Genomic DNA, 12770 nt, shown 5'->3' with positions numbered 1-12770 from the left:
AAAAAATGACGCCCCCATTCTTGGAAGAAACCAGAGTCCTGGGTCCTGGGGGAATCTGGGCCCTGCAGGAATCCAGGCCCTGCGGGAATCTGGGCGTTTGTTCCTGAACATTTTTTTGGGGGGGGGTCCGGTTGTGGGGCCTGAACTCTGGGCCTGAGCGCTGTCCCTCAGCTCTTCAGCTCAAGGCTAGTGCTCTACCACTTGAGCCACAGCGCCACTTCCAGCTTTTTTCTTATGTGGTGCTGAAGAATTGAACCCAGGGCCTCAGGCATGCAAGGCAAGCGCTCTACCACTGAGCCAACTTCCCAGCCCTTTTTTTTTTTTTTTTTTTTTTGGTCGGTCGTGGGGCCTGAACTCTGGGCCTGGGCACTGTCCCTCAGCTCTTCAGCTCAAGGCTAGCACTCTACCACTTGAGTGTCAGCCCCACTTCTGGCTTTTTCTGCTTATGTGGTGCTGAGGAATTGAACCCAGGGCCTCATGCATGCAAGTCAAGCACGCTACCACTGAGCCGCCTTCCCAGCCCCATTGTTCCTGAACATTTTAAGCTGACTCGACTCACGTGCAAAAATACGCAAGACTAAAGGTAACTTTTCTGGAAATATACCAACTGCCGGTGGAAGCGCGCTACATCTTTTCAGTTCACACCTGATAGGAGGGAAGTAAACACCAAAGACATGGTTCAGGTGGTTCGCTGGAGACGCTCTCCCGGGCTTTGCTGCCTGGTTTTGCCCCTCAGCCTCCTGGCTGGTTCGTGTCGCAGGTGTGAGCCACCGGTGCCGCACCAGCGCGCGTGAGATGCCGGGCGGTATGGAAACGCTGCGTTCCTGGGGCAAGACCGTTGGCAGCCACCATGTGTCCAGTGGCCTGTTGGGCCCACTGAGCCACCTTCCCAGCTCGCATTACTGTTTTTGCACAAGTATCTTTTCAATCCATTCTCTGATGTACACAAAGCTGAGCACAGTGGTGCATGCCTGAGCCCCAGCTGCTCAGGAAGTTGAAGAGGGAGGAATGTAACTTCCTATTTATTCCTTTCTTTTCCCCGGAGACTGGGACTCAAACATTGTATCTGACACTGTTCATTGGCTGGTACCCTACCACCTGAGCCACACAACCAACTCCTTATTCTTTTTAGGAAAAAGATTTAAGCATGGACATCATGGCTTGATTGGGCATAAAGTGCTCAAAGATCCCACACCTCACCGGGCGCCGGTGACTCACACCTGTCGTCCTAGCTACTCAGGAGACTGGATCTAAGGATCATGGTTCAAAGCCAGCCCGGGCAGCAAAGTCCTGTGAGACTCATTTATTTTTTAGCTGGTCATGGGGCTTGAACTCACAGCCAAGGAGCTGTCCCTGAGCCTCTTTGTGCTCAAAGCTAGTGCTCTACCACTTGAGCCACAGTGCCACTTCCAGCTTTTCAGTGGTTAATTGGAGATAAAGAGTCTCACCTGGACTTTTCTGCCCAGGCCGGCTCAAACTGTGATCCTCAGATCTCAGCCTCCTGAATAGCTAGGCTTGCAGGCGTGAGCCACCCAAAAAAAACCAGTGGTGCTATGACTCAAGTGGAAAAGCGCTAGCCTTGAGCACAAAGATGCTCAGGGACAGTGCCTAGGCCCTGAGGTCCGTCCTTCCTTCCTCTAGAAATCCCACACCTCTGAATGCCGGAAGCCGGGTCATTTCTGGAGGAGCTGCGGGGATGCGGCTGAGGCTGGGTGAAGGGCCAGCCTCCCCCAGGCGGCTCAGGACAGGCCGCTGTCACTACAGAGAACTTGGGAGCTTTCCTGCCTCCGTTCACAGCTCCATGGTCCCACAAACCCTCTTGGGGCTGTCCTCTGCCCTGGCAGAGTCCCTAAGCTCCCGTTTTCCACGGGGGTGGCTCAGGCAGAGCCCTGCCCCCACCCAGCCCCGCTCAGGAAGCGGAAGGCTGGCGTGGCTCTGTGCTTTTGTCACAAGAGCCCTCTCTGCCTCTGCCAAGGAGCTGGGGAGCGGGAGGGGGGTGCGGGGCCCTTCTGCAGCTCTGCTGAGGACGGAGCTCCCACCGCCAGCCTGGCTCTTTGCTTCTTGTTGGGCCAAAGTAGGGCAGTGGACAGCAGTGGCCACTGCCCACGTGGCACAGGCCTCTGGGAGGATCTCCCCTGTGAGGAGCCCTGCCCCTCCCCCCTCTCCTAAGGGGGCTCCCCTCGAACTTCCCAGCCCACCGCCATGGTCCCCGAAGCTCTCTCGCTGCCGGCCTGCATTGCTAGAGCTCCACAGGCCCAAACTCAGACGCGTGCTGCCAGATTGACACGGCCTCATTTCCCCAGGTGCGTGAACACGCCTCCCCGCAGGCCTGGTCGCAGGTGGCTCATCCCAACCGGGCCTGGCCAGGGCCACAGCACCCCCCCCTCCCCGCGGGACATTCCATTCCCGACCTGACTCTAAGCACCTGGCCCAGAACCTGAGGAACTACCGCCTGATTTTTACTCCTTTATTTCCTTGTTAAGACCCATCTAAGCCAGACCCCACATCCACCTCCTCGGCAAGCTCCAGTCTCGGGGCAGGTTAGGCCCCTGGCTGCGCCTCAGTAAGCAGTCCCAGCCCGTGGAAGATGGAGTCCGGCTTTTCCCTTCCTCCTCCATTTTCCTAACGCCGCCCTGCTTTGCCTTGTTTATGTGTTGTGCGCTGTGTAGCCAACACACAGCGCAAGATGGGACTTCAGCCAGGCATGGACTCCGACAGGGGAGCCTCGGACAGCTGCTGGCCTCCAGACTGCCGCTTCACCTCCCCCGGTGGCCCTCCCATCCCTCTGTATAGAACTGTGTCCTAGTCTCTATTTTTCATTTTTCACCTGGAACTGAGGCTTGAACTCAGGGCCTGGGCACTGTCTCTTTTTCACTGAAAGCTAGCACTCTACCACTTGAGCCAGATTCTTGCTGGTTAATTGGAGATACCCATCTCATGGTTTTTTCTACCCTGGCTGGCTTTGAACTGTGATCCTCAGATCTCAGCCTCCTGAGTGCTAGGGTTACAGGTGTGAGCCACTGGCGCCTGGCTTTCCTTCCCATCTCTTTTCCTGCTTTCTCAGGGACCACACACGGTGGCTCTATGTGCAGCCCCCTCTCTTGGGGCAGATGCCTCCAATCCCAGTTTCCTAGCTTCTGACCTTGAAGGAACAGGGATCTGAAACCCAGCCTTGAAGACTTGAAGTAGGGTAGCAGACCTTTGTCCCTGCCAAAGGGCCAGATCAGACTCTGTCTCCCTGTTAGCGAAATGAGTCCCTTCCCACAGCTTAGCACACTCCTTCCCTTCTCCACAGCTTGGCATGCTGTCTTCCCAGGCAACACAGTAAAGGCAGTAATAATCAACTTCCAACCCACTTCACTTGGGATGGCACTTCTCTGGGGCAGCCATGGATGAGAGGCCTTAGCCACTCTGGACTTAGACTCCATTGTGAAGGCCTTTATCGAAAGTACCCATTGTAAAGACTTTTACTGAACGTTTTCCAGGTTCCTGGAAAAACTGCGAAATGTCCCAATAACTCCCCTAGCAATAGCCATCAGCGGATGACAGGAAGGTACCTAAAGCTCCAGATGTTTCTTAAGAAAGCATAGTTAACACAGTTTGCTGCTTACTGCTTAGCCCGTGCACACTAGCCAATCAGACATTACAAGATTCACTCACTAAATGTCAACCAATCATGTAACCACTAAGTTAGAAACCCCCTACCCTTGCTGTCACCATAATAAAAACCCTGCTAAACTGGAAGTCAGGGCTCTCATCTAGATCCGCTGCGTCAGTGACGGTCGTGAGTCCAGGGTCCAAGCTTGCAAAACATGACTCTCATGTTCTTACATCAGAATCAGCTCCATGGTGGTCTTTGGGGATCCTTCTCTGGGGCAGCTACACCCATAGAAAGCAACAAGAGCCCCTTAGAGTGACCTTCAGGTCTGGGCAGCTGCAGGACCCTTATCTACTATTTGGACAGCAGCCATCAATCCTAGTCTGCCATGATGAAGCCCCTGGCCCACATGTCCACACTGGGGTCTCCACCTCCTAGCCCCTCCCAGCCCCTCCTAGACCTCCTAGGTTATACAGGTCACCCCAGACAATAGCCAGCGCTGCTTCTCACTTCTGCCTTGTGAGAAGGAGTCTTGCGGGTCCCTTTCCCGGCAATAAACCTTGCTTTGTTCTCTGTACCTGGATGTCTGCATGGTTCTCTGGCCAAGTCTAATAATCTTTCATTTCATCTTTCACTCCCCCTCCCCAGAGCCAGGCTCTCTGGGGGCTGCGGCATAAAAGTGGCCTCATGGTGGCCTAGGAAGCCTCTCTCCCGGTGTCCTGAAGGGCTGGAGGCAAGCAAGCCAGGCCGACCCAGCAGGGAGCCCACAACCTCCAGCTGCTCTATAATTGAGCTCCAGTCAGTGGCTTCGCAGGTGGCTGCAGAGAGCCTGCCTCGGCCCAGCCAGGCCAGCCCTTCCTCTCAGAGCCTTTATTGAGGCGAGGTCATGACTCAGAAGGAAAGTGAGTTGGGCGAGGAAGATTTGCCTGTGGCCCAGTGTGAATACGCGCAGCTCCTCACCCAGCACTCCCTCCTGCCGGGGAGAAGAGCCGAGGGCAGACAGGGAGATACTATTCTTCAACAAGTAACCAAGGGCTCCAACTCGGAAGGTAAAACTCGGAAGTAAACTATCAAAGCAGTTCGGTTTCCCACCCACCATATTTCCTTTATAATGTTCAGTTACAAAATTGAGAGAGACAGAAGAGATTGTCTAAATCTGCCTTTGCCTTTGAAATGGCAAATCTGGGAACTCTCTGAACTTGTAGAGACAGAAAGAATAAAAGGCCTGTCTGGAACAGGGGAGGCCCTGCGGGTTAGCGGGACGCTCTGCGGCTGTCCCATCTTACCCGCCCAGAGCCCCAGTGGGAGGGTGAGTTGTGGCTGGAGTGATTTGACGTTTGCACTCACCTCGCTCAGGAAGGATTAAAGTTCCTGTGCCCATGCGTGGCTCATGCCTAAAATCCTAGTTACTCAGGAGGCTGAGCTCTGAGGAGTGAGGTTCAAAACCAGCCTTGGTAGAAAAGTCTTCGGAGACTGCCCTCCCCAATTAACTAGCAAAAAGCTGGAAGTGGAACTGAGGCTCAAAAAAAAAAAAGAAAAAAAAAAGGCGGTGGCCACACCTGCAGCTTTTCCCACTTGTACGTCCTGAACGGAGACCACCGCATGGTCAGACAGAACAGAGTTTACGGGCTGGGGGAGCAGATCCCAGCCTGCATGAGACGGAGGTGTAGAGAGGAGAGGGCCACGCGTGGCTGGCACCTGGGATCCGGAAATACAAGCTTCCCCTCGCATAGCCTGCCTTCATATCATCTTCACGGAAATAGCCTAAACTCGAGAGACTACCTTGTTTCTGTTCTGTTCCAGCAGTAAAGTGATAACATCCCAGAATTCTGCCAGGGACAAAGCCTGTGATGATGGCCAGGCAGACCTGCCACAGTGTTAACGCTGAGTCCTACCTGCTCACCCCTGCCCCTGTGTCGCCGCAGCCAGTGTCGCACCTCTGGAGACCCCTGGAGAGGTGCAGTCTTCCATGTTGTCCTTTCTCTGTCCTTCACCACGTCTCTTTAGCAGGCACTGGCGCAAGTTGCCAGGTCTAACTGGAGAGTCCTGGCCTTTGGACCTGTCTGAGTGCGGCGGGGTGGCGGGGTGGTGGGGGAGGGGTGTCAGTGACCCCAGGTCCAGGGCATCATAACCCAGACAGGTATTCCAGCAGAGGGAGGGGAAGCACCAAGGCCAGGTGCGGGGAGCGAACGGGTCCCTGCAGACCAGGGGAAGCACGCAGCATAGAGTGAGACCCTCCCGCAAAAGTAACTAATAGCCGAGCGTCGGTGGCTCACGCCTGTCATCCTTGCTACTCAGGAGGCTGAGATCTGAGGATCATGGTTCAAAGCCAACCCAAGCAGGAAAGTCTGTGAGACCCTTATCTCCACTAGAAAACCGGAAGTGGTGCTGTAGCTCAAGTGGTAGAGTGCTCACCTTGAGCTGAAGAGCTGAGGGACAGTGCCAAAAAGAAAGAAAGAAAGAGAGAGAAAGAGAGAGAGAGAGAGAGAGAAGGAAGGAAGGAAGGAAGGAAAGAAAAAGAGAGAGAAAGAGGAAGAGAGGAAGACAGAGAGAGAGAGAGAGAGACAGAGAGAGAGAGACAGAGAGAGAGAGAGAGAGAGAGAGAGAGAGAGAGAGAGAGAGAGAGAGAGCGCGTGTGACCCCATCACTGGCAGGCAGCACTGGGTGGTATGGGTTTGTGTCCTGACTGTAAGGTCGCTCCTGGATGGCCAGCAGACTCCACCCTCCTCGCAGCAAAGTCTCCACCCAGTACCTGCATTACCTAGGCAACTGGGACACCTGGAAGAGGTCACATCTGCATCCACTGAGGTCACATCTGAATTTGATGTGGCCACACCTTTCTCCGCCCATACCCTAGATAAGGCCCCGCCCAGGCCCAGACTCTCACTCTCTCTCTGTTCTTTTCTTGCTCTCTCTGCTCTCTGCTCTTTTCTAGCTCTTTTCTCTCTCTTTCCTCTCTCTCTTTCCCAGCCACGTGGAGTGCCAACCTTGCATGGTCCCAGCAGGTCTACTAAATAAACCTACCCCTTACCTGAATACCACGTGTGTGCGTGGTGCAGTTCTTACTCAGCTACCTCTTTTTAAAAACCTAACACTGACCAGGCCAGGGCTCCACAGGGGTTCTGCCTCCCCTGCCATACTTGAGGTCTTCCCATCCTGCTGCCTTGCTCCTGCTCCTCTGGAGCCTTCTCTAGCCTCTGCAGGTAGTTCAAGACCCCTGCCCAGCAAATACGGCAACTGGGCCCCACCCACCTGATCTGAGTCAGTGTTTGGGTGCTCTGTGCCGTGTTTGGGTGCTTGGAGCTGTGTTTGGGTACTCGGAGCCGTGTTTGGGTGTTTGGATTCGTGTTTGGATTCGTGTTTGGGTGCTTGGATTCGTGTTTGGGTGTTTGGATTCGTGTTTGGGTGTTTGGATTCGTGTTTGGGTGCTCGGATTCGTGTTTGGGTGTTTGGATTCGTGTTTGGGTGCTCGGAGCCGTGTTTGGGTGTTTGGATTCATGTTTGGGTGCTCGGAGCCATGTTCGGATGTTTGGATTCATGGTTGGGTGCTTGGAGCTGTGTTTGGGTACTCGGAGCCGTGTTTGGGTGTTTGGATTTGTGTTTGGGTGCTTGGATTTGTATTTGGGTGTTTGGATTCGTGTTTGGGTGCTCGGATTCGTGTTTGGGTGTTTGGATTCGTGTTTGGGTGCTCGGATTCGTGTTTGGGTGTTTGGATTCGTGTTTGGATTCGTGTTTGGGTGTTTGGATTCATGTTTGGGTGCTCGGAGCCGTGTTTGGGTGTTTCGATTCATGTTTGGGTGCTCTAAATCATCCTAACACCTGGTATCAGCAGGCAGCCCTTGCACCTGTGACACAGGTCCCCTGGGCCCGGGCAGGGCAGGGCCTGTGTCTGGGACCAGAGGCCGTCCCTGGGGTGCAGCTGCTTAGCAATGGGCACTGTTGGAGCTTGTTGTTCCGGAGCGGCTCTCCCAGCGTCCAGGAAACGTCTGGACTCAGCGGCCTCAGAGGACATGATCTCACAGCACACTCAGGGCAACAGAGAAACAGGAACTTGCCGTGAGGGGACAGCTCTGCCGGGACCCAGCCCCTCCTGTCAACAGAGGCAGGGGCCAGCCACGGAGGCTGGGCTCCATCCAGCGGCCTCGCTCAGACATGGTTCCATGCTTGATGCTTCAGTTGTTATGCATGGGGTTGAATGCAAGAATAGAGCCAAATGTCAGCTGGACACTGGTGGCTCACACCTATAATCCTATCTTAACTACTCAGAAGGTTGAGATCTGAGGATCAAGGGTTCAAAGCCAGCCCAGACAGGAAAGTTCATGGGACTCTTATCTATAATTCACCACCAAAACTCTGGAAGTGGAGCTGTGACTCCAGTGGTGAAAAAGCCAAGGGACAGGCACTCAGGCCCTGGGTCCAGGCCCCAGTACCAGTACAAGTATAGCCATGCACAGACGGACAGACACACACACACACACACACACACACACACACACACTAAACCTTGCTCTGTGCTTTGTTGGACCTAGCATGTGGGAAGTCCTAGGGCCTAAAACTCTGGCTCGATTTTGTAGGATCATGTGGTCATTCTGATTAATTTTTGGAGGAACTGCCACATTGTCTGTGATTCATTTTTGCTAACATTTTGCAAAAGATCCTTTGTGAAGGAAAAGCCACACAGCAGCAGGGGGTGACGTGTCTGGCCTGAGGCCTGTGGAAGGGGCTGTGTGCTCAGGCCCTGCTGCTGTCTGAGGATGGCTGCTGCCTTCCTGAGCATCCTAGAGCTCAACCCAGAGCTGACCACGGGTGGCCCAGCCCCGCCTTCCCATCTCCCTCACGGCCTCCCCAGGGCAGGAAAGCCCAGGGCTCCCTCCCTTGATGCTGGCGGGGAGTTCTGACCCCTCAAGGCCCCGCCCATATGAGGGAGCGTGGCTGGGTCGTGGGTGAGAGCAGGGGTCACGATCACATGGGTCTGAGGTGCAGAGCTCTGGGCCACGGGATTTTTGTCTTCACCAAGAGCTGCTGGGGATCTGAGCGGGGAGAAATGTGGGTTCAACCTGTGGAGAAGCAGGCTCTGCTGTGAACCCCATATATGCTTTCTCGATGACACTGGGGGGCAGGCAGCCCATGCGGGGACCACAGGCTGCGGGCTCTGTCCCTGTGATACCCATGCCATCTAGGGGACCAGACTTGTCCTCTCGGCTCATCAAAGAATTAAAAAGCAGGAAAATGCTTCAGGTAAACACTTCCCATCCTAGTGGAGAGGGAAGAGAAGCCTCCGTCCTCTGGAGGGCGGGCTTTGGAGTGCGAGCTCCTCCCACATCTCCACCAATCAGCCTTGTGCTGACTGCTTGATGGCTTGTGCATGCCCCGCCCCAGCTCTTTCCATTGGTTGAGCGGGCACCCAGGGAATTATGGGAAGAAGCATTTGAGCAGGAGCCCAAGGGACTATGGGAACAAAAAGTGTCATGCTGGGCCACATTATCTTCCACGTGTTGGGCCCACCGCTTTTCATCCCCCTCTACCTAACAGTCCCCCTTTCTGTCCATCCACCCAGAGCCGTCTGTCGGCAGAAGGTGGATTCGTGGGACAGCACAGAGGGGGGGCGCGGGCACGGTGGCTGTCTGTAATGTAAGGACTCCCCAGAACTGGCCGTGGGACTGGATGCACAACTTCAGGGATATACTGAGAAGAGGGTGTGTGAATGTTATCGGGACACAGACACGTCACCGAGACTGAAGCTGCTGAAGTCCAGGCCCTGACGCATGGGCAGTCCGTGCCTCCCTGGCCCTGGGGGCCTGGCCTAGGGCCAGTCTCAGCGTGGCCTCTTCTGGGTGGCTGGGTCAGGCTGACCGCAGGACACCAACGCGGGGCAGGAGGCGTCTGCAGACCCTTCCCTGCTTCGAGTCACCATGGAAATGAACAGAAGTGATCGCGGTTGCTCTAAGCCGGAGCCTTGGATTTTATCCTGTCTCTTAGTAGAGCTTGGAAAATTAGGGGCCAGGGCCATGGGGGGAGGGGTGGAGCTGCTGCCAAATCCCTGTGTGGCTGGGGAAGGTGTGAGTGGTCTAACAGGTTCTGCGTGATGCAAAGGGAGGTGGAGGCGCTTTTGGAATCCAAGGTCTGGCCAGCTGCACCCAGCTGGGCTCCTGGGGCTGGGATGGGGTCTGTGCTTGACTCTCCTAGGGGAGACAGGGGAGGGCCAGGATGAAGGGATAAATGGAGGCCTGCCTGGCTCTCCGAGACAAACAGAGAGACAACTTACTGCAAGGTCCTGGGGCAGTGTTAGCAGTGCTTCCTGTCAGCCTGGGTCTGACCCTGAGCCGTGTGCTACCCTGGGTTCCACTCCATCCACAGCCGGTGATGACCCGGCCACCGCTGCTGCCAGCACCACGGCCAGCTCTCCACGCGCCTTTGTGGGAGAAGCCCAGCTGATGGGGTCCTCTCTGGTCCTCTGCGGGGCTATGGTGGCTTGGCCACACAGGAGAAAGCCCCCTTCACCCTGCGGTGGCCCTAGGGCAGGGCTCAGGCTGGGTCAGAGCCTCCAGCCAGGTCTGCAGAGGTTGGTCTGATGTCCTGGGAGGGCTGGGTCTGCGCTGGCGAGGACTGGTGTGTGAGGTGGAGAGAGGCAGGAAGGCTGCAGGGGCTCGGGAAGCCCGGGGCCGCCGCAGGGCTGTCCATTGCCAAGGGCATGTGTTCCCACATCCCCACACTCACAGCCAAGGCCCCGCCTGGCGGGCGGCTGTGGGCTTGCTGAAGGGCTGGCTGCACTGGGCGGAACCGTCTGCGAGGCCCAGCCTCACCTCCGCCTGTGTGGTGGTTTCTTCCCTCCATCTGCCTTCTTGTTTGTTGTTTGTGCTTTTCTTCCTGAGGGGAGCCTGGCCTCCCCCTGAGCTCTGCCAAGGGCACCGCCCTGAAGCCCAGCTGCTCTCCCTTCCCGCAGGCCAGCTCCGGGCATCTGCAGGGCCTGCCTGCCTGCCTGCCTGCCTGCCTGCCTGCCTGCCTTCCTTCCTTCCTTCCTTCCTTCCTTCCTTCCTTCCTTCCTTCCTTCCTTCCTTCCTTCCTTCCTTCCTTCTTTCCCTCCTTCCTCCCTTCTTTCCTTCCTTCTTTAATGGCCCCAAATACATACTTTCAAACATTCCTAAATGTGCAACATAAATTGTAACAAAACTTTTTGGAAATAATTTGATTTGTATCCAGAACAATATGTGTGTGTGTGTGTGTGTGTGTGTGTGTGTGTGTGTGTGTGCCCACGTGCGTGTATGTGTATATGTGCATGTGTCAATTCTGAGGCTTGAACTCAGGACCTTAGCTTTTTTTTGCTCAAGGCTGGTGCTCTATCACTTGAGCCACAGCTCCATTTCTGGCTTTTTGCTGATTAATTGGAGATAACAGTCCCTGGACTTTCCTGCCAAGACTGGCTTCAAATAGGAATTCTCAGATCCCAGCCTCCTGAGTAGCTAGGATGACAGGCATGAGCCATTGGCACCTAGCTTATGTCCAGAGCAATGAAGTGCTCAATTCACCCAAAGGTGAAATTCCACATGCCCAAAGCCACTTGTAGTTAGTAAAAGAAAGCTATCCTACCAGATGGATGAACTATGACTCAGTCATTAACATTATTTATATTAAATTTGCTTGCATAAAATCTTCAGTGATAAAAGAATATTAAATATTGGTGGTTGTTCATATGTTTTGCTGGTCCTGGGGCTTACCCTGGGAGCCTGGGCACTGTGTCTGAGCTCTTTTGCTCAAGGCTAGTGCTCTACCACGTTGAGCCACAGCTTTACTTCCAGAGTTTTGGATTTTTAATTGGAGATAAGAGTGTCTTGGACTTTCTTGCCTGGGCTGGCTTTGAACCATGATCCTCAGATCCTAGCCTCCTGAATAGCTGTGGTTATAGGTGTGAGCCACCAGTGCCTGGACATCTTTGATTTTAAACTAAGACAAGTTAGACGTTTTCAGTGACAATGCATTCAGGCAAGTCTGAGGCAAGGCCATTCCTAAGGAATGAAATGAATTCCCTTAAAAAAAAAAAGTCCCATTTTAGATCTGTGTATACAGCTCAGTAGAACATCTGGCTAGCACAATTGCCAGCACTTAAAAAAAAATCTCAGCTACTCAAAAGGTAGAGCTGGGGAGGACTGGGCAAAAGGCTACTGAGACCTGTTTCAGAAAACAACACGCTTGAAGAGTCCCAGCAGATAAAGAAAGATTACATCAAAGTAAAACGTTTCCACATAGCCAGAGACATAGTTACTAAACTAGAAGGACAACCAACAGACTAAGAGAAGATCTTTACCAGCAATACATCTGACAAATATCCAAAATATACAAAGAACTCAAGAAACTAGCCCCTCCCAAACCTAATAAACCGTTCAACAAATGGGCAATGGAGCTTAGGAGAGACTTCTCAGATTAAGTAAGAATGGCAAAGAAACACATGAGAAAATACCCATCATCCCTGGCCATAAAGGAAAGGCAAGTCAGAACAACTTTGAGATTCTATCTCATCCCAGTTAGATTGGCCACCATCACAAACTCAAGCAACAGCAAATTGGTGTGGAAGAAAAGGAATGAACTGCACTGTAGGTGAGAATGTAAACTACTACAAGCACTGTGGACATCGGTCTGGAGGATCCTCAAAAACTAAACACAGACCTTCTCTGTGACCCAGCCTAACCACGCCTGGGCACCATTACAAATCAGGATACATAAAGCCACTAGTGCATCCATGTTCACTGCTGCATTGTTCACAAGAGCCAAGTTATGAAACATCCCAGATGCTGCACAACGGATGAGTGGATCAATAAAATGTGGTGTTTGTACACAATGGAACTTACTCATCCATTAGAAGGAATAAAATTACATCATTTGCAGGGAGATGGATGGACCTAGAACAAATCACTCTTAAGTGAGGTAAGCCAAGCTCAGAGAGACACACAGTGCATGTTTTCTTTCATATGTGACATTAGATCTAAAATACAGCTGGACATGATAACGTATACGGGACTCAAGGCATTCACACACTCTTAGGAGAAGAACAGAAAGGTGTAGCTCTCCTGAACATATAAAATACTACTTATTGAAATGAATTCCAGGAAACAAAAACAGGTTAGTTGTTGTTGTTGTGTGTGTCCATTGTGGGGCTTTAACTCTGGGCTTAGGAACT

The 12770-nt window shown here is 53.4% G+C and overlaps 1 protein-coding gene across 2 annotated transcripts in view; it reads right to left on the bottom strand.

Annotated features, from left to right (window-relative positions):
• Agpat3 (1-acylglycerol-3-phosphate O-acyltransferase 3) overlaps positions 1–5598 on the bottom strand; it is a 67141-nt gene extending 61543 nt beyond the window's left edge. The window contains exon 1 of one of the 2 annotated variants that reach the window (XM_070030793.1): positions 5494–5598. The gene's annotated coding sequence lies outside the window, so the exon portion shown is untranslated. The remainder of the gene's footprint in view (positions 1–5493) is intronic. The other variant, XM_070030789.1, reaches the window with a different exon arrangement.
• Between the last annotated feature and the right edge of the window lie 7172 nt (positions 5599–12770).

The sequence above is a fragment of the Dipodomys merriami genome, unplaced genomic scaffold, assembly GCF_024711535.1.
Source record: "Dipodomys merriami isolate MVZ:Mamm:240054 unplaced genomic scaffold, mDipMer1.0.p SCAF_2, whole genome shotgun sequence".
Taxonomy (NCBI): domain Eukaryota; kingdom Metazoa; phylum Chordata; class Mammalia; order Rodentia; family Heteromyidae; genus Dipodomys; species Dipodomys merriami.
Note: the sequence above shows the minus strand (reverse complement) of the source record. Positions and strands in the feature narration are given on the sequence as shown.